Source organism: Falco cherrug, chromosome 2 (genome assembly GCF_023634085.1).
Source record: "Falco cherrug isolate bFalChe1 chromosome 2, bFalChe1.pri, whole genome shotgun sequence".
Taxonomy (NCBI): domain Eukaryota; kingdom Metazoa; phylum Chordata; class Aves; order Falconiformes; family Falconidae; genus Falco; species Falco cherrug.
Window position 1 is genome coordinate 57,160,971 of NC_073698.1, and position 27,310 is coordinate 57,188,280.

The 27,310-nt window shown below is 42.2% G+C and overlaps 1 protein-coding gene across 6 annotated transcripts in view; it reads left to right on the forward strand.

Moving 5' to 3' along the window:
- FARP1 (FERM, ARH/RhoGEF and pleckstrin domain protein 1) overlaps nt 1–27,310 on the forward strand; it is a 213,179-nt gene that overhangs the window by 84,746 nt on the left and 101,123 nt on the right. The window lies entirely within an intron of this gene.

Here is a 27,310-nt window from a genome sequence, read left to right on the forward strand (position 1 = left end):
GGTATTTTCAAATTAAAACCCGAATTAGATATTTTTAAAACCTATGTTGGAACATACCCACTGTTGGATAAGTAACATTTGTTTCAAATGTTACTGCACATACTGAAGCCTTTCTTAAGAGCTGTATGAAGAGATGATACTTTGTTCTGATCTGAAGTTGGATCACTTGGAGAAACATTTTCTGCATGAAATGAAGAATTGTTCTGCATCAACAAGGGAAATGAATTAAGAGGAGATATTCCCCCCCCGCCCCCCAAGTCTCTTGTAGTCCATTACACAAGAAGGAGCATTTATTTCAGTTCAAAAGTGTAAGATCTAGTCAGTAGATTATGTGAGTTTTTCTCCACGAGTTTTTCTCTTGTTGTTTCTCCACAAGAAGACTTGAGGGGAAAAATGTGATAGCGAATGCTTGTTAGTGAGATCCTTTTCTTTGGAGAAGCGAGCCAGAGCCTAAAGTAAATGGCATTTTTCTTGTACTTGTGAATTTGTTTTATTTTTATTTTTTTTTCCCAATGGTTAGCAAAAAAATACCTTTTTAAAGATGGAAGAATTTTAATTAAACTTGCAACGGCAGGTTGTACTAGATAGGAATGTGACTTCTAGTTTAAGTGCAGTGGTGTGTTTAAAAAAAACCCACACCCCAAAACTGGAGAATTGTTTTCTCTCAAGCACAATAAAATTAAATTTGCTAGTAAATAATACAGACAAAAAAATCTCACAAGTCTGTCTGAAGCAAAAATTGATATTGACCTTAGTGTAGAGGTATAGCAGTGTTTAAAGTGTTCCAGGCAGGATTCATTCTTACTTAGTCAGAAGCAAATTTAAGGCTGGGGGTGGGGGGTGGGGGGGAGGTTGGAAGGAGGCAGATATATAAATAATTGCCTCCCAATCTGGAATTTCCGCTTGGTTCGTGGCCAGCTGGAAGAGTGGATGTCTTGAGGCAGGACAGTGGTGGTTAGTTTTTCTCATCATTAACAGTCGAGAAAGTTTGTCCTTTGACTTGCTGTTAGCTGAGAAAGATGTTGAACGGTTAAAAACTGAGCTGTCCATGGGTACGTTCAGTTTGTGCAGCAAACTGCGTCTTTTAAATGCATTATCTTAAATTAGTCATAAAACATTGTCAACTTTGACAGGAGGGGGGCGTATTTAATATACAGTGTTTCCTTACATATGCAAGACCTATTTTACTACATGTTTAAATAATTATGTAGTATAGTATTGATATCACAGGTGTTCTTAAAGGCTGGCGTGCTGCATGTGCTAATGTGTTGTGCAGAAATGCGGCCGCGTGTGTAGCTCCGAAAGATGCAGAGGCCTCTGGTGTTGGGGACCAGCCTTACTGGATCAGGGCCTGGGGAACAGGTTGTCCCTTAGCTCTGACACAAATATAAGTGACTTTAAATTAAAAACCACCAAATTGTTGCCATTTTCTTTCAGTGCGAACCAGAGAATGTTGGGCTTGGTTTGCTGTGGGCTGCAGAGGCAGCTGTGTCTGGCCTGTGAGAGCCCAGGTGGCATCTCAGGCCTTGTCCCTGTTGGTGCTGGGAGATAGCTTGGAGCTCATCCCTCCTCACCTGTGCCCTCTCCATCTGGTAGCCCTGGCTAGCCTGTCAGGCCAGGGGTGCTTGCTTTCCGTCTGTATGCTGGGGCCCCAAGGGCCTGGCCGCCCATGGCCCAGGACCCCATGTCAGCCCCTGCCCCAGCAATGGCCCAGCAGTGCTGGTCTCCCCCTCCCCACAGAATGGCCCTGGCCATCCCCTGAGCCAGGCACATGTCCTGACCAGGCCTCAGCTGGGACTGCTCAGGTGCCCGCTGGCTGCCTTTCTCCCGGCCCAGGTGGCAGGATGGGCCTTGCCCTGCCGCCCCAGGGGGAGCTCCCACTTCTCCCGGTGCCCCAGCCCACCAGGGGGCTGCCAGGCAGTGCTGCTTCCTGAGGCTGCAAGATCGTGGATCATCTTCAAACCAGACAGCTACTGTTTATTGCAGCGAGTAGACCAAGAAGTGTTTTGCAAGAGATACACCCTGCCGTTCTGCTACTGCCCCTGCCAAGGCTTGTCCACAGATTCCACAGGGGACGGGGGCAGTGGAGCTGGCTGCTCTTGGTGTGCCCTTTGCAGCCTCACCACTCGCTTCTTCCAGGCCTTTCTCAAGGAGCTGTTACCATTTTCCTTCTTTAGTGCATGGTGGGGGTAGGAGGGATTGAGGTTGTTTTCGATTGTCACACAGTGCTTTCAGTGCCAAGAGCCCTGCTCTGGCTCCCTCCGATTACTCTGAGTCAATGTCTGACTTTCTTCTGAGGCGTTTCTGTTTAATCCCCCCCCCTCCTAACCTTCCGGAAAAAGTTGTCTTTCTCCTTCACTACTCGCCTCCCCCACACCTTTCAAATGAAAATTCATTCACTGGCTTTCCAAAGTTTGAGAGACTTAATTACTGAAGATGTGGTGCAGTAAGTAACAGGGATCATTGATAGCAGAATTAAACCTTGGTGAGTAAAACACTTGCATTTCATGTGTGGGAAACTTAATTCTGTGTGGATCTCAAATAAAGCCAGTTAAAAGAAATCATTGTCTTCTATGAGCGCTGCTGTCTGCTGCTAATCAAAACTGTTGTTTTAGAAAAAACTCTGATGGTGCTCATTAAGTTACTTCCTACATGACAAGACACTTGTATCTTCAATAAACTACTTATTCATATTCCTTGTTCAGGTTTCTATTGCCAAAACTCCATGGATTCTGTGTAACAAAAAACTTAATGTGCCACAATGCTGTATGTTTAATTATTGTGGTGTGACATAACCCTAAACAAGTAATGAACAAGAGGTGCCATGAGTGATCACCTCATTGCAAACCTTCCTGTCTTCCCCATTGTTCTGTCTATGGGAATGGTGATAATGACCATTTTGATCACAAATAATGTGCTAACCCACTGAACTCCCAGGAGAAAAGAATGTATATTGCTGTCTGCCTTATGCCTCCCTGTAGGGCATAATGCATGCATACGATCCCTCCATAAGGAACACATGCTTTGTTGCACATAAGATTTATGTAGTAAATTTTATCTATGCCTGGAATTCTTCTGTTATTAATGATTATTATTATTAGGGTCTGTGAGCCGTAGCTGCCATTCCCACAGGCAGCAGTCCTTCACCCCCATCTTCATGTGCCTGCAGGAGCAGCATCCCTTTAGCAGCAAGCTGGGGTTTCCAGGTTTCTTCAGCTCATCCTGTTATTGCCATCCCATCTTTGCTTTCCCCCTCTGTCAGCGATCCTAGCCCTGCCCTGTCCACAGCCCACTGCTGGCTCTCAGCCTGCACATGGCTGGTTTGCCAGTACTGCATTGCAAACTGTATTAGAAATTATTTTCCTTGGTGTATTTTCTGTTGTTTTCAGGGCCCAGCTATCAGTGTATGGGTTAAGCAGCAATTCTTTTTCAGGTTATACTTCAGGGGTCATAAGTTTTTTGAAAATCATTTTCAGGTCAGGTTAGATTTCTTTCAAAGATATTATATGCTTTTTAAAGTGTAATTTTAAAACAGAGTATCCTAAATAATTTCTGGTGTTCTTCCTTCAAAAGCAAACTCACCATAAGAAAGTTGTTTAGGTGTTTGATTTTCTCCTGAAATTGTAGACCTTGTGTATTGCAACTTAGCTTTGGTACTTCAGACTGCCATTGGTGGCTGTGTGTCAAGTTGTTCTGACGAGTGTCAAGGAAGGTGTGTACCATTCAAAAACATTTGTGTGTAAGACAATTACCCAAGAAACAGTTTTTTTGGGGCCTACAGAAGTAATGAATGGTGTTGCAGAAAAAGGTGACTTTAGAAGTGATTTGTCTCTGCGTGTAGGAAGTGCTAACCAGCTTCCCCATCCTTCAGGTTTCTAATTGAGTAGAAACATGAGTAGCACTGTGGAAATCAGAGCGGTAGTGGGTGGCTTCCTCACTGGTGTTCATTTACCTTTTGGAATAAAGGCTTGCAGGTACTTCAAGCTTTCAGGGCTGTACTTGGTGTTGATAAACAAACCACTGTCTTTTTTGAACATCAGAGGGTGTCAACAACCTGTGCTCCATGAGCATAGTCAAATCCAAAAGTCAGATCTCTCTCCTGAATGTTTGCTGCATGTTTGGAGTGCAAATCTGGCTTCTTGAAAGTGAACCTGGCTCCATAAACCTGGTGAGTGGTCCAGTCTCCACTTCTCCCAGACCTTTGTCTCCTGGCCTCTGTAGTGGATGTCTGTGTAGGCAGTGTATGTTTGCAGTGGGACACAGTGTCCTTTGGTGGAGCATATGGAGAGACCCAAGAGGTAATTTTAGCTCAAACAATGGCCTCTTATGTTGCCAATCTGATAACAGTCATCCTGGTTTACGGAGATTGCTATCTATTTTATGCTTTGTGCACTGTCAGTCTTTTGCAGGTTAAAAATCAAATACTGTTTATATAAAGAAACAAAGTGGAAAAATAGTTTTGTTGCTGTTGAGAACTTGTCAATTTATGTTACTAAATATCATATGTTTTTCCTGCCTGCGATCATTCTTTGCTCCATGAACTTGTGGTGGAAGCACAACACAGCATCTTGTGGAGAGGAAGCTGCTCGTTGGTCGCCCTGACCTCCGAGTGTCTCCGGGCAGCCTGTCCTCAGCCCGCTTCCTACGGCTTTTCCCACTGCAGAGCTCTTCCTCTGGGGACTGATCACACTGGGCTGATGTAGCTTCTGCCTCGGCTCAGTCTCTGCACAGCCTGGGAGTTTTTTAGAAGCTGTTTGCTGAATGGCATCAGTGTAGCGGCTTCTCTCCTTTGATGCGGAGAGCTGAGGATGAGTTCCCAGCCACAGAGATGCAGCCTCCGGCGGTCTTGCCGCCCACCTCTAGCTGGATGTTTGGCATTACAGCAAGCTGTTGTGAACCAGCCAGCCAACCCTCCCACATCAGTTCCAACTCAGGGTGGAGAAACACTGGTGGAACGAGGCAAGGAAGAGCAAGGACAGTAATCCAGAGAGGTACCCATGCAGTCAGGGGTCCCTGGGTACCTCAGCCATTTCCTAGGCTGCAGTCTCATCCAACTCAAATTCTCTTAATCCTGCAGTCCATGCTACTGTATCTATAAAGCATCCATTGCCTACTCATAATAGTAAAAGCCTCCAAAATCCTGTTTGTACAATTAAAATCACTCCAACTCAGTAGCATGTAGATACTGTTGCCCTACCCCCCTGATTCCCTGAGGTGTAGCCAGAGACTGTTTCTGCTTATGTTGTAGAAAGAACTGGTGTGCCGGAGCTGTCTCATGCTTTTGACCATGATTTAGTAATTAAAGGCTAATCTTGAAGCAGCCTTAAATGGCAAAATAGAAGCTAACTCTGCCATCTTCAGATTTTTTAAAAAAAACCAAATTAAACAGATTTGCAGTGTAGCATGCCTTGAAAATCCCCTTTTTCAAATATGTGCTGTTTGCTTAATATGTGTCCCATGGTCTTACTGCATGTTGATGCACTGACAGCTTTAGATCTTTATATGATACGTGAGAATATTTTGCCACTGTGAAGCCATGGCATCTGTGTTACAGGTCTGGAAATTTGGAGTCTCAAATTGCGTTCCTTTCAGTAAGAGCACAACATTCCTTCATGCCCTTTACAAAGAGGAAATTAAATCTAAAAGTCTTAACTTTTCAAATACTGTAAGATGGTAAAGGTCTACTGTGAATTGCCTCAGGGGACAAAAAAAAAAAGGCATCCAGTCCTTTTTTCATATAACTGATTGATATTTAGGTATCTAAACCCATTCCTTGTTGGGCAGAGAATGCAGGATCAAGCTTTACAGTCCCTCGTTGAAAGTCTGCCACAGTATCAAGGTGTGATGTGATGAAATCAAGACAAAGTGCAGCTCACACTGCCTTTTTCTTTTTTGGGGGGATACTGTGTTGCTCAATTTGATGTTTGGTTCAGTCTGTTCCTCACCCCTCCACACCAAGAATAAGTTGTTACACATTTCTCAGCCCTCTGAACACGATTGTTCTCATAACAGTATGGGGGTTTTCATTATTTTCTTCAGTACTTTTAAGAAGGTCTGTGGGAGAGGTGGATTTACTGTGATGGTGGCTAAGTAGTTTAACTTAATCCTGAATAAACAAACAGATGCTCTCACCAAGGACCTGGCATCTGGGGCTGTCAACATTTATTACTGCAAGGCTCAGAAGAGATAAAATTATCATTAGCCTTCACAGAAAGACCATGGATACATTTTGGAAGGAATGTACTTGTAACCGCAAGCTAGTCCCTCAGAGAAACTAATTTGGATATTTAGATGCCTGTATTAGTAATAACACAAAGTGGTGCTTTCTTCACTTGATTTGTGCTTCAGAGCTTGCATTTTACATGTTTGTAGTTGTAGCTCTTCCTTCCAGGCCAAGGCTGAAATAGGTGTGTGTTTACAATTGTATGTGTGTGCATTTACAGTTGTGTGTCTCTGCATCCTGCTATGAGTTTATGCTCAAAATTTTGACTACAGCTTCTGCTGTTTTTTTCTAAAAACATCTGTGTTAAAGAAACTGAATGTCATTTAGTAATTAACTGAGGTTTGGTAGGGAGCAGCCATATGGCAGTGAGCGGTTGTCAATAAGCAGGCTGGGGTGCAGTGCCCATGGACTACTAGGTCCAGGGGACTGTGTTGAGCATCTTAATTGCATATGCCTATGCAAAATACCAGGGTCTAGGATTATTCAAGTTTTCAGGCCGTCAGTTTTAAACCTGTATCCATCAAAACCCTTAAACTTACAACTACATCCTTTGTTTAATGCAGTAAGGTGGTTGGTTTGTTTTCCCTGTCATCATTGTCCTTATTAATGGTTTAGATAGAGTAAGTCAAACCCAAATTTTATCCCAAAGAAAGGTATTTTAGCAAAATTTGCCTAAGTATTTGGAAGTGAATTTGTAGTAAAAGTAATAGGTTTAAAATTGACTTTAAATATTTCTCCAAGAGGGAACGCTCCCCACCCCAGTCTACAACAATACTTGGATTTCAGTGGGTAGACCAATACTCCTTATAAGCCTGGGCTCGGGAGTCATACTGCAGTTCCTGTGAGAGACAAAATGTTTACTGAAGAAATCTTTTTTTTCCTCCAGTCTGTATGATCTCCCTCTCTTACAGTAAAGCTAATTATTTTCAGGACTTTGCCAGGAACGTTCACGCAGAGGGATTGTTGACCGCTGCTGCTTGTTTCATGCAGGCTGCAGCCTGGGTCAGAAAGCTGCAAGCATTTTATATACAAAAGCAAAATACGCAGTGGAACTTCACATCATCCCAAGGTCTCTTCTCCTATTTATAGCTGTTCTTCCCTAAAAAAAAAAGCATACATACATGTACATCTTAAAGCAGTTCTGTTCTCCTGGAAGGTTGGAGGGTCATGTGTAGTATATTCACATTGTGATTTACAGTGAAGTTGGCCAATAATACATTAGGTGAATGGGTTTTGGAAGGGTCGAGTTATCCATAAGAGGGAAGGGTGACTTTCTGTTCAAGCTTGTCACGAACAACTATGCTTGATAGACTGGCAAGTATTTTTATTAAGAATTCTTCACCAAGATTAAGCATTGGTTTTTTGAGAGAGTATCAGTAGCAGGAGTCTGAGTACTGGAAAATGATTTGAACTCAAAAAAGTCTCACTGCACCAGTGGACTTCGGTTCTTGATTTCCTATTAAATTGAAATTAAAATTTGTTTCTGAATCACTTCTTTCAAAGAATGACTGTGGAACCGATTTTTTAATTGAGCAGATCAGAACAATTTGGATAAAACTTTTGGAAACTCTGTGAAATTTCCTCCCAGCATCTTCTGAGAGCTCTCTAGTCTGCATTGCTTCTGTTTTCTTCTTGCTCACCATTGACAGTACCTTATGCCAGAGGTAGTTGAATTCAAGTCAATAGGCTAGATTATGTCCCAAGGACTTGACCCACAGTAATTGTGGTGTGTTGCTGAGCAACCCCACCAGACTCCCAAGGAATGAACTGTGCTTAGAGCGCCACAATTTACTCTTTCCAGCCCTCACCCCCCGCGTTTTAGGAATTTGTTGCCAGTAAACTGCATCTACTTAGATTTTTTTCTAGTTCTTGCTCGGTTCTAAACCTTAACTGTTCGCCAACTACTTGTCCTAGGAGAAGCAAACGGGGGCTTGTCCCCCTGTCCCCCACACACTTGTGTTCCAGCAAGGAGTAGAAAGGGGCTACTTACAGCTCTTGTTCAGATGTCCACCATATCAAAATCAATCTTGAAAGAATTGAGTTGCTCATTAGTTGTAAAAAGACAAATTACAGTCCGGGATAACATTTCAATAAAAAACAGACCCTTTTTTCTTTTTTTTTCTTTTTGCATGTCTACCAAGGCAAAAAACTTTTTTTCTTTGAGCAGGTTATTTGCATGAAGTTCATATTCTGTTGTTCTTTGTGTTATGAGCTGAAAAGAGTCATTTCTTTCAGGGCCAGATTTACTGCTGAGCTCTGTGAGGGAAATAATCATTTTCAGAATAAAATTACTTTTATTTCAGATAAGTGTGTCTGCAGGGAGAGTGGAGCTGTTCCAATATAGTTTTTCAATACCTCTTCCCATTAACTTCTCCATATAAAGAGAGCATCCATTCTAGCATTCTCCAGGAGCTGTGCCACCACCGTTTAAACTGGACGCTTGTCTTGTCAGGAGAACAGTTTGTAGAGCCAACCAGCTCCACAAGTAGATGCACAGAGTTACAGTGTGTTATGGTATAAAGTTATAGGCATATGTCCACAGGCACAAATCAATATTATAAATGGCTTACAGGAAAATCTTTTTATTTCCACAAATAGTAAGCAAAGATTGTTCAGGCTTTCTTCTTGGGCTGTACTGCTAGGCAGAGAAACAGTTTGGCAATGGGGCCTTAAACGTTTTAAAATAATGTTGCAGCAAACCCACGATGCATGCTGTTAATATACAGGGGAGAACCAAACCTCTGTAATATTAATGTTCTTACTTTTAATGTGAATTATATCAGTTAGGACCTATAAGTAGTGACTGCTGTGAAACTGTTTTTTATTCTGTTAATGCACATAATTTCATGTCTCTTGCCTCTGTGTAAGCTGCATAAACTTGCAAGAGGTTTGCAGTTTGTAAGAGTAGGTTTTCAAAATATCTGCTTTCATGAAGGGTATGAATTTTGCACCTGCAGAAGGTGAAATCTCTCCTTTGATGTCTTTGCTATGAGAAGCAGTACCATTAAACTGTTCCAGATGAGGCTCAGTAGTGTTGGGGCTCATCTGTATGTGAATTTTACTCAACAGCACACTTCCTGTAAGTATTAGTTAAGTCACCTATTGGGAAGGTGCGGAAGCAATCTCAGAAAAGCCTTTCCCACAGAAAAGTTTTGAAATGTATAAGTAGGAGTTCAGGGGGCTTTTTGTTTAGCAATGCTAGAATTACTGCTTAATCTGGTTGCTTTTTCTTTGCAAACCCCTTTTGTATTTCTTGACTTTGATAAAGGGGAAGTTAATAAACAACAGAATGAAATTAAAAGATAGAAAAGGGCATTTTAGGCCCTGATGTTAGCAAGTTCATCTCCTTGACAGGTTAGAGGCAAGTAGTGCAAAAGCACAGGTAGTAGGAATGAAGTATAATTAGCCAGCTGATGGAGGACTTGGGCTTTCTGCCTCGGCACAAGTTGCTGGAAGCTGAGCATGTAGTAACTGTTGTTTGCTGCCCTGATCACCCACTGAAGAAGCACTGGTTTTGGTCTTGACGAACTATGGACTGCTGCGATTCAGCGGCTGGCTGTTAATCATTATGGACTCTTATCAGGTTTGGGTTTGGGAATCTGTAAATAATCAAACTGGTTTTAGCTTTAGCTTTGTCTACCAGTTGGTCATCATCCCTACTGTTGCACAGAAAATGCAGAGTAGTTGGCCCAACATTTCACAGCAACCTGCTGTTGCATTCCATGGATGTCTGCTATGTAGTGCTTAAGCAGGGACGTTGGTAAATGTCTTTTTTAAATGGGTGCAGATTGAGACAATATGTGTACTTGTGCAGTGGGAGGGGCAAAAGAGACGACCGTTCAGTGTTTAACTTGAGAATCCGTTTACTTGGTCAATCGTAGTATTAGTACACTTCTAATAGACAACTACTTGGAAGAAAGCCCTGCTTGCAGGCTCCCTGCAGGCTTTTTATTGCTGTGTTTCTTCTGTTGTTATCCTTACCATTACAGTCTGTAGAAAACCCAAAGCCAACATGACATGATGCAGAATCATGGTTGATAGTCAGATGAGCAGATGCTGCAAGTGTGGTTCTTCCATCATGACACCTAATATGGTCCATGGATCCATCACCAGAAAAATGCCAGGCAGGTCTTGCAAGGCTGTATTACATCTGCATTTGGCATTAGATAAATGCCACTGGCATGTTGTGCTGGTTTTGGTGCACAGCATTGAAGAAAGCAGCTAGTTGATTTGCAGACATTTCAGAAAAGAGCTGCAAGAGTGAATAAAGGGAAGACATAAACAAAAGCTCACTGTGGAAAACAGGAGGCCATTTAAGAGACAAAGCTCAAAGAAATGTTTAGGTTTTGATAATAGAGGAAACAACCCAGTGTGAAGCATTATACTGCAGTAAAGGAGAGAAAGTGCTGGAGTGCAGCTGAAGTACAAGCAGTAGGTGGACCTACCCTAAATGTTGCACAGGGATTACTCAACAGCAACAGCAGAGGTGAAAATGAGAATTTGAGACACCTGTAGAAGGAAGCAGGAATTGGATGTTATTCCAGCCATCCATCACAATTTTTTTCTTATACTCGTTGGAAACCTGTTCCCATCACTGACACGAACAATTCATCCATACATTCTCTTCCATCTTTGCTTGACAGAACTCCTCTGGGTTGTCTGGCTTCTGAAAGCTTAAAATAATTAATTGGTTTCTTGCTTCCAAGACTTCAGTCAAGATTCACTGATTTGTGATACCACCAGATACTGAAGTGTGAATCCATCTGCTCACCATGCAGAGGCGAGATAAAGGAAAGTATTAAGGTAAAAGCTTGGCAGCTGAAGAGTATTGGCAGCTGAAGCTGCCTTGGTGGTGTTCCTTCTCATGTTCATTCTTCCATGTATGTAGGTCCTTTCTACCAGCCTTTTTTGTCAGACTTTGAACATTTCAGAGAAGATAAACTGAAGAAGCAAAATAAGTCAAAAATCCAGCACTTTTACAAAAAATCAGAACGCTGTAGAAGTAACTGAATTTTCACAGTTTGCGGAACGATACAAATTATTGTTTGCCATATTGGCTGGAAGTGGGTGGTGATTGTCCCTCTGAAATCTGCTTCTGGCTGTTGATTTTGGAGAACTTGCTTGGTGGCCAAGTTGGTTTTGGTGTTTTTTTTAATCAGAAAATGATTTGGTAAACTATTGTCTCCTACTCACAGTACAGTATGCATATCAGCATACTGTCAAAGCACACCCCACTACAAATTTTTTGGTATTGTGGCAGTCTTTTAAGGCCTGTGCAGATTGTTAGCAAAAAAAAAAAAAAATTACATAAATAAAGGCACTTAAATCTATGGTTGAGGTGAAAGTTTCTGTTTTGGTGCAGCCATCTGAATTTTTCTGATCCAGCTAGTTTCCGAATTTCTTGACACTAAATTGCTGACATATTTTTGTTTTGTTTTTCTGCGTTGCCAGGGGAAGTAGGGAGAAGGTTGTATTTTATTGACACCTTCCATGTGACTTTACCACAGAAGCATTTTATGAGTTACACGTATTTTTCTTCCACTGCCTGAGATGTAAATGTGTTAAGCTATCTGTACAGAGGTCCAAGTTAAAAACATCTCTGAAGCAGAATGGGATGCCTCTACTTTAGTACACTGTTTTTAAAGCTGTGATCAAGGAGGATTTCAAGGACATGTTCACCTTCATCATTCATAAACCTCTCTGACTCTGGAGAAGTTAACTTTAGAGGAAAACTTTTACTCCAATAAAATAACAGATTTCTCTGTTTTGTGTTGCTTTTTTTGTGGCTCCTATTAATCTGGTGACATTTTAGGAGTTCTACTTTTTTTGACTCGTTCCTCGTAACTTATGTGTTTTAAACTCAAGCCAATCTTAATGCAAACGAACCTTCCATGTATAGGTGAGTCCTCTCCTTAAACTCCTAAGCTGCATGAAATCCAGCTATGAATGACACAGTATGCTGCACTACTTATATTACTAAATATGAAAAGAAATAAGGCGATTTATTTATCTCTGTGATGCATTGGTCCATGGTGTGACTTTTTAAGAATAACCAAAATACGACCAACTTAATTCATTGCATCCTGTTATTGCAGTAATAATTCTGAATAGCAGTTGCGGCTTTGCTCTCGTTATATATAGAAAACAAATTGAAGGTTTTGTCATTTGTCGTTACTAGATTTTGCAGTGCAATAGAATGTACACTAATGGATTAAGGAGTAGAAAGTCAGATGTTAATTAAAACTTTCCCTCTACACCAGGAAAGCTTACATGGCTAATAGTTAAGCTGCGGCCCAGAAGAGACTTCATGTGAAAACAAATACAGCAGAAAGCAATGCTGCCTCACCTAGGAATGCTCTGAGAGGCATGGTTCACCAGAAAAAAAACTCTAGTAGAAGTTAAGACACCATTGCACAACCTCTGTGCAGTGTAATAGACATTGATGAACATTTATATGCCAGTGTAACTGTGTGTGAGATGAAAAATGCTATTTGTGTGTGCAGTGCACCTAGTGACTGGAAAGAGGCAACCTTGTAGGCACCTTTTTATACACTGGAAAAGTGCAGTCTTACAAGGACTGAAAGGGCTTATTCAACCAGCTGCTGAAGTGAACTGAGCTGGCAGGATGTGTCTTTCTTGATAGCTCATGTTTCAAGCTGAGCAAACTTGTAGAGCTCATTTGAAAACGACTTCCTAAACACTCCTCTAAGCACCAAAAATTTAGCATGAGGCCCAACCTTTCTGTCCAGTAAAACTTTTCCATTTTGACCAAAATACCTGCAAAATTGACATTTGTATCCTCTCCCGTGGCTATTTGCAGTAAAAACAGAAAAGCTTAAGCCTGTGACTGACTCTGTAGACACCACTAGGCACATTATGGCAATCAGGCTTTTGATTTGGTGGGCAGCAGCCAGGTGTTTAGGAGTTTGGGTAGGATTAAAGTCCTGTAAATTAGGAAGAGAATGAATTTTTAAATTAATAATGGGCAGTTATTAGTGTACACTGAGTGTAACATGTAAAAATAATTTTTTAGTGATGGATTGTTGATGTAAAAAATAGTAAAGGAAGAAGAAAGTGTGGGGGTTTAAACTGTACAGCTTAATCCTGGAATTCCCTCTTTATCTGCTGTACATTTTAGAAACATTGCCTTTACTTATGAACTTGCACATTAAGCCCTCTGACCTCAGTGCTACAGATTAGCCAGCACTTGAGACAGTGGAAAAACACAGAAGCAAAAGAAAACAGTGAAATCTGCTGTTTCCACTTTCCACAGTGTGAGTTCTGATGCATGTGGGATGTCTGTCATTGTATAATACTTCTTGTGTTAGTGTAAGGATAGTCATCTTGAGATGAACAAGAGCATGTCTGTGCTGCATCAGACGGCATAGTGTAGCCTAGTTAGATATGAAAATAGCAATAGCACTATGACTGTGGCAGCAGGGAACTCTGTGTAAAAGGATTTATCCTCCTCAGTAGAGAACGTCAGCCCACACCTCTGTGTTCCCAGTGGTACATTTCTTCTGGTACCCTAGTTAGCCAGGGTATTGTGTAGGCATTACATAGCCATATCTTTATCTTGAATTGGCAATGACTAAAGTCACTGAGTCCCAGTCATACAGGCAAATTAAAAGGCATTTCACTCCAGTGGTAAATTTACTGGTTGATTCCTACAGTGTCCCTAATCCTGAGAGTCAGTGTAGTTCCCACGAATTTAGTCCACATAATATGCTGCATTAACTTTTCTTACATTTCATGTGAACAGACTGCTGTTAGTCTCAAATGCTATGTGTAGTACTGGCAGTTCAGACTGAGAAGCTCTTTGCTCTTTTGGTAATGACATGGGATTGACTGCTCCCTCAGCAAGTTTGCCAACACCAAGCTGAGTGGTGCGGTCAACATGCTGGAGGGAAGGGATGCCATCCAGAGGGACCTTGACAGGCTTGAGAGGTGGGCCCATGCAAACCTCATGAAGTTCAACAAGGCCAGGTGCAAGGTCCTGTACCTGGGTCTGGGCAACCCCCAGTATCAATACAGGCTGGGCAGAGAATGGATGGAGAGAAGGTCTTGGGGGTGCTGGTGGATGAGAAGCTCAACATGGCCTGACAATGTGCACTTGCATCCCAGAAAGTCAGCCGTATCCTGTGCTGCATCAAAAGAAGTGTGACCAGCAGGTCAAGGGAGGTGACTCTCCCCCTGTATTCTACCCTTGTGAGACCCCACCTGGAGCACTGCATTCAGTTCTGGGGCCCCCAACATAAGAAAGGACATGGACAGAGCTCTTGAAGCAAGTATAGAGGGCCACGAAGATGATCAGGGGGCTGGAGCACCTCTCCTATGAAGACAGGCTGAGAGAGTTGGGGCTGTTCAGCCTGGAGAAGAGAAGGCTCCAGGGAGACCTTATAGCACCTTCCAGTACCTAAAGAGGGCCTACCAAAAAGCTGGAGAGGGACTTTTTACAAGGGCATGTAGCGATAGGTGGCTTTAAACTGAAAGAGGGTAGATTTAGATTAGACCTAAGGAAGAAATTCTTTACTGTGAGGGTGGTGAGGCACTGGAACAGTTGCCTCATCTGTTGCTCAACAGATGCTCCATCCCTGGCAGTGTTGAAGGCCAGGTTGGATGGCACTTTGAGCACCCTGGTCTAGTGGAAGGTGTCCCTGCCCACCGCAGGGGAGTTGGAACCAGACAATCTTTAAGGACCCTTCCAACCCAAACCATTCTGTGATTAATGAATTTGGGTGTTGTCGGCTCATTCTCCATAAGGATTTTGACTACGTGAACTACTCATCTTGGTAATACGCTCCCCTGAAAAGCTAGCTTTCTGTGCAGTCCTCCTGATCTGTCTTGACCCTTCCTATGTGCAGCTTTGTACAGAGCATGGACAACACCTTTGCTCCTGCTAGGCTAGGGGAGGAAAACAGTACCCTGAACAAATAACATATCGGGGTCAGATGGTACTAAGAAAATGAAGCCAGTTTGTTTTCCAAAAGATAGTTGCCTAGATTTAAGGACCTAAACAGTAAAATGTATATAACTGCATGTCCTGGGTGTTCTTTCCCCAGCATCATTAAGTATCTGTAGCTCTCATTGCCTTCACTGACCATTGATTCTGATATTGCTCCAGTTTTATGAGTTTTGAATTCCAAACTAAGATACTTTCTTCAAAATTTTGTCTGAGTTGATCTGATTTTACTGCATCCTCCCTGCTCTGCTTGCACCTTCTTTGTCGAAGGTATTTCTGCAAAACAGATGAACTTTCTATGCTGAAAATTGAGATTCTTTTTTCTCTGGTGCACTATTGAGATTTCCTTTTGCTCCCTGTTTTCTGTCCCTGCAACAATTGCAATGGAAGATACAGGCATTGTACTTTCCATTTTTACAAGCTTGCAGCAATGCCATTGCTTAGGGGCATGTTGAGAAAAGCTTAGCACATCCTTGTTCAGTGCTTGGAATTCTGCATTCCTACAGTGGAGAGACATTCACTCCAAGTGTAAGCTTGGGTCTGGAGTTTAAATATAGCACAAATATTCAGAAGGATTTTTCCCTTCTCATGCCCTCCTACCCTCAAGCAAATCTTTTGTATGGTGTTGCTTTCCAGATGTTCTTGTGAAAGCAGAGGGGATTCACTGAGATTTACACAATGGGATAAGTAGTGGGGGTTTTCCATTAGCTCTGCCAGGCAACCTGAAGTGCGAGATCCCAACAAGTTAGATTGGCTTCAAAACTGGGATGAAGGAGAGGGGACACGAGTAACAGAAATTCTTGATGTTGGTGCCTTGTTCTGTAAGTTTTTCTAGTTATTGCTGTCCTCCATGCAAACAATAACCACTGATGTAAAGGTGAAGTCTTTAAGGAATGAGAGATCTGTAGATTTTGCATAGGTCATTTCACATTCCAGGTTTGCATGTGCAGCTAAATAAAAATGTGAAGATTCAGTTATGCCAGTCCTGAGCCTCTAAGGCATGAATCCAAACCTAGCAGTTCAGTGGCAGGCTGCAGGCGTCACAAGTTGTTCTGCTGTCTCTGAGGTCTTTGAAGGAAGGAGTGGAATACTAACGATAGAAACAGGACAAATCACTTCAAAGTGTTATTGGGTTCCCTTTCTGGCAATTTCACTCTTTGAAAAGCTGGACTCTTTCCTTTTGGAATACATGACATACCCCGATTGTCAGCCAAAGTCTTCTAAAATGAACTCCTGCTCTCTGGTTTGTTCCTCCCTGCAGTTTGCAGAGGTTAAGGGAGAGCCTGCTGATCTGCACCATCCTGGCTCCTTCCTTTTGCTGTCTCATGAGCTTGTACAGAGACTGAATTGTTTTGCTAGTCTGGAATTTTTCTCTGACTGTACCTACTTGCTAAGTTCATTGAAGAAGTGGTGGTATTCCACAACATTGGAATCTCAGTTTATATACAGCACTGCAACACACTCATGGTTTTTGTTGCCTTCTATAGTGCAGAAAGGTGTGCTAAGCACCTCCCAAAACAGATAAGGCCATGTCAGATTTTGCAGTCTGATTTTAATGTTTATTAAAGTAGGTGAAGTGTAAAATATGTACTCAGAGCAGAGAGGAAGGGCCCTGACAATGGTGCAAATTTTTAGCTTATGAAGAAATTACAAATACATGTCTTTTACTCTCTTTTTGTAAGGATACTGTGTTAAAAATGGTCGTTCTGGAGACTTAGGCAAGGTGGGCACTGTCTACGTGAAGAAAAATGAAAAGGGTAAAGCACAAATTTAGAGAAATAAGTTTCTGGATGTTGCACATGGAATTAATAATAGACCCATGTCAATAATAAGGTATGTAATTTATGTTTGACTTATAAGAGCTTCAGCATAGAATCTTCATAGTTTCTAAAGAGCTTTCAAGATTTCCCTTGATTTCCACAAGACTTTGCTGTTTACAGCACCGTGTTGGAAATGTGGAGGAGCTTTTTTGTGGCACTTCAGGTTTCCAGAACGCCTTTCCTGAAAATGAGGAGTTCTGCAATGAATTTAGTATTGGTTTTCCTTCTGTCATTTCTGAGGTTTAAGTATTTTCCAAGTGAAGTGGTAACTTAAGTCAGATGAATGCTTCTTCCGTTGGTTCTGACCCTGAAAGGTGTTGTGCACCATTCTTTTCCACTGACTCCAAATGGGAGCAGAGTGCACAGGATCTTGGCAATTCTGCCCTTTAAATTGCAAATGAATGTAGTGCTTTTGATGTTGAACACTGAGGGATACCCTTCTTTTTATAGAGTTACTAATGACTTGATTCATTAAAAGTATTACTGTGTTGCTGTGAATGCAGGTTAAATCTTCCTTTCAAACATACTTCTGAACTTCCCAAAAGCACAGTACCTGATGTCAAACACCTGCTTATTGTACACCCAACTCATGTGTCATGATCTGATGGTCTATGACCTAATGATCGGATGGTTTCGAAAAGGCTCTCCACCCTTCTATAAATTGTATTTGGCAAAACAGCTCTAACGCCACAGTATACATACATGACACACTGTAAAACAGCAATTCAGATTTATGAAGTTTCATAGAGTGGAATTGTTAGATATTGATAGATTTGGAAGATGATGGTGAAGCTCATCTTCCTTCTCTTCTGGTAGGTTTCTGATAAATTTGAAGCTTTACTCCCCTCTAGCTGTTGTTCTATCTCTGTTTCCTTATTGTTGAGGGAGCCAGCAGGACTTGGTAGTTTTCTTCTCACTTGCATGCTAGGTCCATCCCCCTGTAGCAGTGTATTGCCACCTACTGTGGCTGCTCTTACTTCCGTCACACTGACTACCAACTGGTTTGGTTTTGACCAAGTGGTCTGTCAACGTAGCAGCAGCTATGCTACTTGGTGTTCTAATAATTCTGTACTGTAGCTCCTTAACAAAACTTAACTAAGCCACAGAGCATTCAGTTTACAGAGTATTCAGTTTAACACAGACTTTGGAATATGGAAATGCACAGCTATATGCTTGGTTAAGTATCTGTGAAGGTATTTTTGCAGCCATGAGAAACCAAGAGAAATCCCGGGTTCTTGAGAAATGAGTGTATTAGGTCCACGCACACAGCATGCAAAGCCTCTCACGTGTTCCTGATGAGCTAAATTCCCACGCACCTTGAGTGGTTTTTGTCAGAGCAATGCCAGCATTGATCTGCACCAATAAAAACTGATCATGCAAACACCGTTGAGCAGAAAATAACTGTGGTAGTACAGGTAATCTCACGTAGTTGGCATTTAGGTCATTGCTGCTCTGCTGAACATTTACAAGTGATTTTTACCGTCTCATGTTGTTTTAAGTGGAAGGCAGAACTTTCATTTGAGCTCAGCCACTGGATCAGTTCATACAGTTGGTCTGATTTATTTTCTGCTAGCTTAGCTGCTTACTTTTGTTTCTGTCAAAAATAAAATGTGCTTAAAGTCTCTTAAGGCTAAGATTAGTCTATCAAAAAATAATATGTGGCTATAAGTTTACAACATAGAAGTAGGCTACACCTTGGTAATACTATGAAAGTTGCAGAGCAGTAAGCAAGCACATCAGAGTGGATCAAAATTTATCAAATGGTTTCTAGATTCCTCTGCTGCTAAAAATTGTCCACAGATCTGATGAAGACTCCACAGATAATGTGTGAGTCTCTCTGTCACATAGTCATTAGGTGGAATACAATTCATATTGCTACCATCCCCTGGTGCAGTAGTTGCCTGGTAAGTTTAAAAAAATATTGAACAAATTTCTCTGGATTTGCACGCTTGGTGGAACATTCAGGACATGATATGCAAGCACCTCTAACTTTTCTCTCTCCAGCTCACATATTTTGTCCCTCTGGATTAATGGCAATGCAGCATGAGAAAATCTGCACTCTATCTCTCCCGTGCTGACATCTCACTGGGGTTTATGAAGGCTACCCCTGCTCTGTACTTGCTTAAAACCTACCAAAATGACCTTGCTGTTGCACAGCATCACAGCTGCACAGTTCTGACTTTGTCCCAGAGGTCAGGGTGGTTAAGTATGGCTGATAAACATTTTAAGTTTGAAAGCATCTTCCTCATTGCTGGTAGGGTGGATGATTAAGTTTGTGAGAACGATTTTTCAGCCTCACAGAGAGGTATGCTTGAGAAAACAGGCACCTGGGGAAGCTTGTGCACCCAGATCGCTGCCCGGGGGAGGAGGGAAGGGAGTCCATGTGACTCTGCTGCTGCGGGCCATGTGGGAATTTGCCGAACAGGTGAAAATACCTGCTGTTCTAGGGACTGGAAAAGCGGGCCCCGGGGACTGCACGGTTTCAGGCATGTGCCTCGGTTGGCCATGCTAGTTCTGACCTTGTGAGCCCAGAGGAAAGGTTGCTGGGACGTGCCAGGATCCCGCTCCCCAGGAGATCAGGAGCACAAATGAGCCCAGCTCCTTGCATGGCTAGTGGGTGAGTCATGCCTTGGAATAGCTGGCATTTTTAACACACTTGCAGCCCAGAGTTTCTAAAAGCTGAGGCTGAGGCGCGTAGTCCCAGGCAGAGTTTTGCAGGGCTTCAGTGCCTCTCGGCAGTGTGTAACCCTGGTACATCGTCCTATAGGCTGAACTGTTACATTAGAACAAACAACGTGCTTATGGTGGTCTGCAAAATGACCCTGTAAGAAGGGCTTTCTTTGTTTGAGATCTTAAGGAGGCCATGACTTGAGGGAACATTTGTTTTGTGCACTCATGAAAACTGAGTGAGGCCACAGTTCTGCTGCGATTTCCACCCCTCTCAAGCCTGCTGGCATGACTCCCGCTGCTGCTGCTCAGCCCCTGCTGCCGCAGCCACCCCACCAAGGGGGAAAGCCATGGCTTGCTCCCCCCTCATCCTCCCCATTTGTATCTCTTGGTCTAATAAAAAAGAAGCAAAACAGTCACCTCCTCTTCCTCCTACAGATCATGCCTCTGGATGGAAGCTGCCATAGAAATTTAAGCAACTGATGATTGCTTGCAACTTACACAGTGTTTGGCACTGCAGCCTGTTCCCTTCTGCTTTTTTTTTCCCCCTCTCCCTGTCATTTACACAGGCCAATTACCAGTGTGCTTATTCTGTAGATCGGTTGCTGTTCCTATCAATCAGAGAATTGATTGGGCTAAAACCTAATTCCTCCCTGGTTATCCTGCCTCTGAGGTCTCTTTAGTATGGGGACCATGGATGCATGTGCCAGCGGCAACCAGCGTGAGCCCTCTCCTTTCTGCGGGAGGTCAGGGTGGGCTCTATTTGTGGGACATGGCCTGGGGAGGATGGTGATGGGCCATGCAAGTATGTGAGGGGAGGGATTGATTTTTGTCACCAGGGAAAGCATATGGGTAACTACATTCAGAGTGGGCCAGATCACATGATTTTATATCCATAATGAAAGATTTCTTGTGTTGACCTCTACTGCTAATTAACATAGGAAAGTAAACTGAGGTGGCCCAACTGTTTTAGTACTTCACTGGCAATTGATGCTGCTGGTCAGAGAAAAATGTAAACGAAACCTTTATCAGTTTTAATTTATGTTTACCTGCAGCAGGTCAGTGTTTGCTGAACTGCCCAGAGCTTGTGAGAACAAGAATGGGATATGGAAAACATTCTTCTCATAGCACAACTGATTCAAATGGTTGTGGTAGAAGAAAAGAGCTGCCCTGCCTTTTGCAGAGGGCCTGGCATTTATCAGCAGGGGTTTTTTTCACCTTTTCCCAGCACTATGTACCTTGGTTTAATATTCCCTCACATACACACCCCTTTACTCCAGCTGCTTTTGTTTCTTTTGGAGAGAAGCAAAGAATCTCGCCACCTCTTCCACTTCTGTTTTGAAGTTGTTCCCTCTCCCTCCACTCACCACCTTCCAGCTCATGGTTTGTAAAGGAGTTTGTGTGTGTAGTTACTGTGGAACACTTTTTTGATGAGACGTTCTTGTTCTGTGTATTCAAACCGTGCAGAAGTAATTACTTAAATATACCTTGGTGACATAGTCTACAAATCATGTTTTACACCTAGAGATTTCCATTTGATCTCTCAGAGACCTCAGCTCTTGGATAAGAACCAAATTTCTGTGTTCTTTTTCACGGATGTTTTACTTGGTCCTTTGTAGACTCCCCGTTAGGAAAGAAAGTTGTAGAGTTGAGATAGGATGCTATTTGATACCTGGAGTTTGGTCTTCTTTTGGAATTGTGTTGCTTCGCATATTTAAACCCAGCTGCAGTGCTTGAAAGGCTGTCCTATGGCAGCTTCAGCACACATTACTAAAAATCACAAGTTTGTGTTCTTTTACGGTGCTTCTTATTTTTCTTAGTCAGTAGGGCTTGGTGAGTGAACTTTGATCTTCAAAGTGCTAAGCACTTTGCAGAGTCTACATAAATCTCAATTTTAAAAAAAATATTGTTATTACTGGCTGTGCTGGGCAGGGGGAAAAAAGAACCCTAATTTAAAGACTATACTGTTTTTCCTGGATCAGCAGCCAAAACACCTTCTTGGTTTATACACAGGGTAGATTGGATGTAAAAGATGTCAAGGAAGTGACGTGTATGGATTCCCACACCACCTCTCCCAGGAATGCTTTTTGGGTATTACTGAATTGTAAGCAAACAGTTGTTTCAGATGAGATGGTGGTAAGAATACCACCCATTTAAAATCATTGCTTCATCTGCCTCTCAGATTTTAGTTCCATTCTGCTTGCATTTCTGCCAGTACAACTGATCTTTCTCCTTTAATGACTCCTCCACATTCTCTCCTAGAAAAGTTCTGATTTGGGTGAGAAGAGAAATCACGAGCTCTTGGCTGATAACATATGGGGGAATTTAATTGATGCACTGTTCTCCTTCCTTCACCCTTGATGCTAGGGAAGTTTACGTGTGGTGAACTGTTAAAGTAACCTGCTCTGCTTTTACAGAGTTTGTTTGCATTTGTTGTCACTATTGGACAACAAAACCTTCTATATTGTTAACAGTATTTATTTGGTTTTGGCAGGGTGCTCGGTTTGAATTGCCGCTTCAATTCAAGACAAAGGTGTTTTCAGTTTCCTGTTTTGACTTTTCCCATCTTTTTGTCTAAATCTGCAGGGGATCAGATCAACGTACTTCAATTTCATGTTTTGTACAGATTATCCTTGAACAGACACCTACTTTTCCAGTCGGGAGAAATCTGTATGACTCAGTGTTTGCTTGATGAGCCATGTAAATTTTTTTTTCATGCTGAGAGAAAAGACTTTTTGAAATATGATGATTTTATTCTCTGTTGATAAATTTACAGTATTATCTTTCTCACCTTAAAAATATTAATACTTGGCCAACCTGTAACTCACTTTTTTTATAGCACTTCTGTTCTAAACTATTTTCATTTACTTTCATTTCCATTACTTCAGCTTTATAGCCTTTATTTCGCGGCTTTTGCTGTGAAAGTGGACTACATGTCTTGTGAATGTCTTGAGTAATCACTTCCTCTGGAAATCGCTGGGTTGTAGTCTTTGGAGTTTTTTGGCACTGATGAGGTAATTACTGGCTAAATGACAGATGCCAGCCTTTGGCAGGGGGCTGCTGTTTGCCAGTGATATGGTTCTCCTAAGTCCAGGGGAAGAGGCAAATTTTGCTGCCTAAACTGCTGGTGTTTTCGGGCAACTGATTTTCAGTGGAAGTGGTGAGGTAGCAGAGTCCCTGTGATAAGCAGCTCTCTGACAGCTACCCAGTAGCTGATCTTGCCTGGGTGAATAGACCAAGAAATGGATCTGAGTCCAGGCTGCATCACTTGAGATGCCTCTGGTGGTGTGAGTGCCATTGTGTTCAGAAGTGAAGGTCATCTTGATCTGGTAATTCCCCGTTATCGTTTAAAGCTGTGGTGTACCACACACATGTATATGGATGTGTGGATCCAGATACATATCAGAAGAAACGATGGCCAGAAGTTTTGATTGCTGTTGTTCTCTGGTTTCTGGATTCTTGGAAAATCCCCAATTCTCTCCTTAACGCCTGAGAAATAAGGACACGTCCCTTTTTCTCTTTCCATCCCCCAGCTTTTATGGATGGATGATTGTAATTACACATTGACTTACTGATAGCGAAATTCACCGCAAATGAGTACAGTTGAAGGCAAGTCACTCAGCTTTTCTTTCTGAGGAAATGTAGGCAGTGCTTTGAAGTTGGAGTTTGGAATGGGAGTCGGTATTTATTAACAGGAGTGTAGGTTGTTCTCCCTGTGAAAGTGCTCCCCTCCCCGTGAAGCCCTAGGCATGGTGAGGGCTGTAAGATGCTAGATCAGCTGTGACAGAGTGCTGCTAATCACATACTGCCCCAGGTAAGCGTGTATAAATTGCCGTTGTAAATCGCTCTCAGAAATCCTTTTAACTGGATGATGTGCCTTAATTTTGTTTTATGACATTTGTTCTGGCAGGTCAGTAACTGTTGATGGATTTGATGACATTTCTGCTGTTGCAGGTGTCCTAACAGGAATAAGGCTGTTCACTTAGTTGTCCTGAGAAGCCACGGGCATTTGGCAGAAAGCCCAAAGTGTTGTGTTTTGGTTTTTTTTTTCCCAATAGGGTTTTAACTGAATAGCTTCCCTTTGTGCCAGTCACTCTTTCTCAAATATGGAGGCAAGGAGCATCCCAATGGAGAGTAGCCAGCATGGGTGTTAAGTCAGGGCAGCAAATGAATGTTTTAAATTTAGTGAACAAATTCAGTGGATTTAATTGCCTTTACACTAAAACAAAATTTCGAGGTTTGTGAAAAAGAGGGAACTTCAGAATATTTGTTTGATTTTTTTTTTTTTTTTTTTTGGGGGGGGGGGGGGGGGGGAGGTATCATTTCCACTTCCTGTAAATGGTAGTCAAAACTTATATCCCTTCTGGAGCACTTACCATACACAGTATCACATCGTAATCTCCACTTACATTGCAAGATGTATAAGTATGTGTCCAGAATAACCTGACATAGATCTTCCGTTCCCCTGAGGGTTTTAGATTTGGGAGGAAGGATTTTGATGATGGTTTTGTCCTGTTGGCAAGTTTTTCCATTTTAACATGCAAGTCATCAACCCTTACAGATTGACCGTTACAGTTCTTTTACTTGTACAGTAGTGCAAAACTTGCATTACAATCTTATGAATGTGCATTTCTTTCATGAGTTCTCTTTATGCTGTGGTACATAAAGAGTCCTGGAAGTCTTTTACAGCACTAAAATTATCTACTGCTCTGGGAGAAAAAAACTTGCATGAGTGATTTTAGAGAAAACTGCATTTTCAATGTGATGGGGTACTTCAACCACAATACTCTGAGATTTGAAGAGCATAGTAAACAGGATGATTATGTGCAACAGCTATAACTGATATAAACAGCTCTGTTGCATTGTTTTGTTTTCCCACCATCCTCTTTAAGAAATGGAAGAACATTACTGTGCTCTGTAAGAGTACTGGAGGTCACCAGGTATCTTAAACAAAAAAAAACCCAAGAAAACACCATCAGGATTAAAGCCTAGGCACTTTACTGCAGGCAGTTAATCATGCTGGGTGTGGAGGGAATATACGGAAACAAGACATTTCTCTGAGTAAGAACATAAGCCATGCTTTTGATTGGAATAATCATGTGGTGAGCTTTTATATTTGTTACATGGTGTACCAGACTAAACCAGTGGTACCAAGTGCCTTTCTGCCAGGAGAGTTCATCCAGCCAGTGGCTTGCTTTCCTCTGCCCTCTTCTCACATTGGCTCAGAACTGTGCAGGGATGCAGCTGTGGCTCTGTGGACTCCTGCAGTCTTGTCTCTGGGCTTTTTCCACCAGAAGCCCTGGAATGGCACTGTGTCTGCCACGGTGCACAGCAGGGATGCTTGCATGAATTAGATGATGTGTGATAGGGATGGCCATAGGCAGGTCAGGCAACAAGCATCTCTCTAGTCATACCGTAAAACCAGGCAGAAGCCACAGTGGCTCACCTGGCTCATCACAAGAAGTGGTTTCAGCTCTTTGCCATAGCTGTTGTCCCTGCTCTCTTTATTTTCCTGGTTGAGACAGACTGGTTTTCCCAGAAGAACTTTTGATATTTTTAACTTTTGTTGCTTGGATGAGCCCAGAGCTCAAGAGTGATGTTTAAAGCCCTGAATGGATCAATGCTGATCTTGGGGCATCTGATGAATTCTTATTTAGGTCAGGCCTCCTTGGGGCAACCTGTGGAGAGCAGTATGTTAGATCCTGTGGCAGCTCCCTGAATGGAATAAGCCAACCCTCATAACTGGCCTACTTTAAAGATATTTTTTTTTAAATAGACCTGAGAGCAGACAGCCAATTTTTTTTTTTTCTAACAGGTAGCTGTCATGCCAGATCCATGCTTTCCTCTTACTTAGTGAGATAAAGAGTACCCGTTGGACACAGTTGATCCTTTTGCTTGCTTGCAGGCACTGTAAGGACATTGGAAGAACAAGGCATGCTTTGAAATGCAGCCTTATCTCTAAATGTGGTTCTGCCTCTTTTCCAGCCCGAGTACTGCAGAAACTGAGGAGGACCAGGGCAGATGAATGTAGCTAAAAGCATCTAACTGCAGCCTCTGTCATTGTACCTACTTGCTGCCCATTGTCCTGCTTCAGAGACTATGAATTTTCAAGACCTTAAGCCAGATTGCATAGACCCAAGCATCAGAGAGAAATACATTTGCTGTAAAAGGCAAGGGCACCCTCTTCCTGCCTGGAACAGCCTGAGCTGGTTATGAGCACAGAGCCGCTATTGTTCTGCCCTGGGAGATTGTGCTAAAAGCTTTGAAGCAGCGTTTGCATGTAGGTGTCAGTTTTCTAAGCAGTGTGGGTTTCGGTTTTTTTTTTTTTTCTTTCTTTCCTTGTTAGGAAAAAAGAAAAGAAAATAAAAGAAAAAGAAAGAAAGAACCCTGCCACCCTCCCCTTGCAGCCTTTTCTTGGCAGTGGCCGTTTGACTTGGTAATTGTTGATTGTATGGTGTGTTGTTTAGGCTTTCCAGTTTTTATTTGGTCTGATTATTTAGCTTCTTTTCCTTACTGGATCAAAATCAGCATACACTCAAGTGAGTTAGTGCAGGAACTTTGCTGTTACAGGTGATGGAGATTCATAATGTTACATTATGCAGTATGTTTGTAGAGTATTAGAGGTGATATGTGATAAACTGTTGTGCATGTCCAGCACTTATATTTTAAAATTCCTTTAAAAAATCAAAATATTAATCAAATGACTGTGTTATACAATGTGGGCAGGAACTTAAGAACTGTAATACACAGTAGTGCTATTGTGTCTCAGCTGTGCTGCACAGCTCCTGGGCTGCTTGAACCTAGCTCATGTGAACAGGGTTCACCTACTAAGGTGTTACTCTGAAGGGTGTCATCTTGTTCTGTCTCTGCATAAATCTCCATCAGGTGCTAGAGGGCACAGTGAAACTGTTTTTAATCTAGAGACTCAATTCAGATTGAATTGTGTTGGAAAGTTTCAGGGCTGGCACAGTTAATGTAGGATAACTAAAAATGTCCCTGCCTGTGTGACTTTTCGCAGTCTGCTGAGCTGCACCTGACTTGTATGGGGAACAGCAGTCAGGGGAAGTTCTAAAACATTTAGGTTCATCAGTGTTTGAGAAGGGCTAGGGAAGAAATTCTCTTCTGCTCCACGGTGATAGCTTCCTGTTCCTTCTTATTGAAATGCAAGCTCCTGCCCGACTTGCAGAGGCATCTGTTTACAGATGCAGAACATGAAAGTCAGTCGGTGTAGTGGGTAGTATAGAAAAGAGCCTGATATGTCATGCTTTATTACTCTTACCCTTTCAGAAGGCAAATCTAGAGTGAGTTAGAGCAAACGTGGAAAGAGTGACCTTTCTTTCTTCAGAGAGCCTGTGAGGAGCATGGGGCGATTGAGCACTGGTATAGAGAAACTGCTGAGCAGGTAAGTGCAAGTCATAGGTCATTCGGGTTGGAGTGTATGTATCAAATACATGATATTGCTATAATCAAACATCAGCTTTAAAAATGTAAGAAGTGGGAAAAGTAATTCCCCTTTTATCTGTGTTTTTTTGGAGATTTTTAGATAGTGTATGGGTTGAGCTTTTAATCTTTCACATGGATTCTGTTCTTTTTCTGAATTAAATATCAATGTATTGGACACATGATTCTAGATACTGG